At 43.7% G+C, this 2,213-nt stretch overlaps 1 protein-coding gene across 1 annotated transcript in view; it reads left to right on the forward strand.

Annotated features, from left to right (window-relative positions):
* The window catches only part of RHOT1 (ras homolog family member T1), a 42,669-nt gene that overhangs the window by 7,906 nt on the left and 32,550 nt on the right, over positions 1-2,213 (forward strand). The window lies entirely within an intron of this gene.

Below are 2,213 nucleotides of genomic sequence, written 5' to 3' on the forward strand. Positions count from 1 at the left end.
TGCTACTATAAAGTCCATAAACTTAAAAACATACACAAAGAAAAAACTCGTGTAGTTATTTGACATGGATACAACATGTAATACAACTTGAATACTCCCTTTTGTTTCATAGCTAAGAAACACAGTAATTCCTTAATGAAATCTCTAAAATTGAATAATATTTTGCCATATACTTTTTAAATTAATTATTTTTTTATTTAAAATTCACATACCATAAAATTTACCCCTTTAAAGTGTGCAATTCGGTGGTTTTAGTATATTCACACAGTTGTATGTTCATCACCACTGTCTAATTCCAGAATATTTCATCACCTCAAAAAGAAACCCTGTACCCATTAGTAGTTACCCCCATGCCCCCCAACCCTGGGCAACCAGTAATCTACTTTCTGTCTGTATGGATTTGCTTTTTGTGGACATTTCATATAAATGGACTCATACAGCATGTGGTCTTTCTGTTGGCTTCTTTCACATAGCATAGTAATGTTTTCAGGGCACATCCATGTTGTAGCATGTATTAGCATTTCATTTCTTCAATGGCTAAACAATACTTTATTGTATGGCTATATTTCACATTTTGTTTATCCACTTATCTATTGATGGACTTTTGGGTTGCTTTACATTTTATGGCTATCTATCTACCTATATATATAAAAACCTAAGCAACCGGTCGTCTGGTAGCTATGATGTGCACTGACCACCAGGGGGCAGACACTCAACGCAGGAGCTGCCCCCTGTTGGTCAGTGCATTCCCCAGCGGGAGGGCTGCTCAGCTGACCAATGGACATGGGGCTCATGGCTCCTGGTCCTGGCATCAGGACTGACTGGGTGCGAGGAGCAAGGCTGTGATAACGAGCAGTGGTTGTGCAATCATGGGTGTGCCAGTATCTCCCTGGGACGGGCGCACGGAGACAGCAGCAAAGCAGCAGCCAGCCTACTGGGCAGCGGCAGCAGGTGCAGCGGGGCCGGGAGGAGCAGGAGCGGCATGGTGCCTGGCCCCAGCTCGGGCTTTTCCCTGGCCACCTGCCACTTCTCACACTGCTTTGTGCTGTGCAGATCAACAGGGACAGTGGGCTGAAGCCCGACAAGCTGGCAGGTAAGGCTGGGCTGCAGCAGTGTGGAAGTCCACTGATCCCCACAGGCCAGACCAAGGGACCCCACTGGTGCATGAATCCATGCACTGGGCATCTAGTTGTGAATATAACGGCTATAAACATTAACACACAAGTTTGAACATCTGTTTTCAATTCTTTTGTATAATTAGGAATGAAGTTGCTAGATCACATGGTAATTCTATGTTTAACTTATTGAGGAACCACTAAATTATATGTAGGTTCCAGTTTCTTCACCTCTTTGCCAATACTTGTTATTCCTTACCCTCCACCCACTTTTTTTATATATTATTACTAGAGGCCCGGTGCATGAAATTCGTGCACTTGGGGTTGGGGGTAGGTCGTCCCTCAGCCTGGCCTGTGCCCTCTTGCAGTATGGGAGCCCTCAGAGGATGTCCTACTGATGGCTTAGGCCTGCTCCCCGCCACTGCCACTGCGCTCGCCAGCCTTGAGCCTGAATTCTGGCTGAGCAGCTCTCCCTCTATGGGAGCGCACTGACCACCAGAGGGCAGCTCCTGCGTTGAGCATCTACTCCCTGGCAGTCAGTGCACGTCATAGCCACCAGTCGTTCCCCCGTTCAGTCAATTTGCATATTAGCCTTTTATTATATAGGATAGCCATAGTGGATGTGAATGGTATCTCACTATTGTTTTGATTTGCATTTATCTGATGGATAATGATGTTGTTCAGCTTTTCTTGTGGTTATTTTGCCATTTGTATATCTTCTTTGGAGAAATGTCTGTTTAATTCTTTTGGCTATTTCTTGAGTTGTCTTTTTACTGTTGAGTATTTAAGAAATAAAAAGTTGTACATATTTTCAGGAAAAGTTTATAGTATAGGTAAGTGGTTGGCTGCTTTGACCAGTGAGCCACATTTGGTCTGGCCACTTGTTTTTTGTATAGCCTATGAGCTAAGAATACATTTTATATTTTTATTATCTCTCTCTCTCTCTTTTTTTCTTTTTGGTTTTTAGAGAGAATGGAAGTGAAAGGGAGAGAGAGAGTGAGAGAAACATCAATGTGAGAGAGACGCATTGATTGCTTGCCTTCCCGGCCAATGCTCTAACCACTGAGCAACTGGCCAGGGCCAGAGCTGCATTTTTTT

This window comes from Myotis davidii, unplaced genomic scaffold (assembly GCF_000327345.1).
Source record: "Myotis davidii unplaced genomic scaffold, ASM32734v1 scaffold699, whole genome shotgun sequence".
In the NCBI taxonomy this organism is placed as follows: domain Eukaryota; kingdom Metazoa; phylum Chordata; class Mammalia; order Chiroptera; family Vespertilionidae; genus Myotis; species Myotis davidii.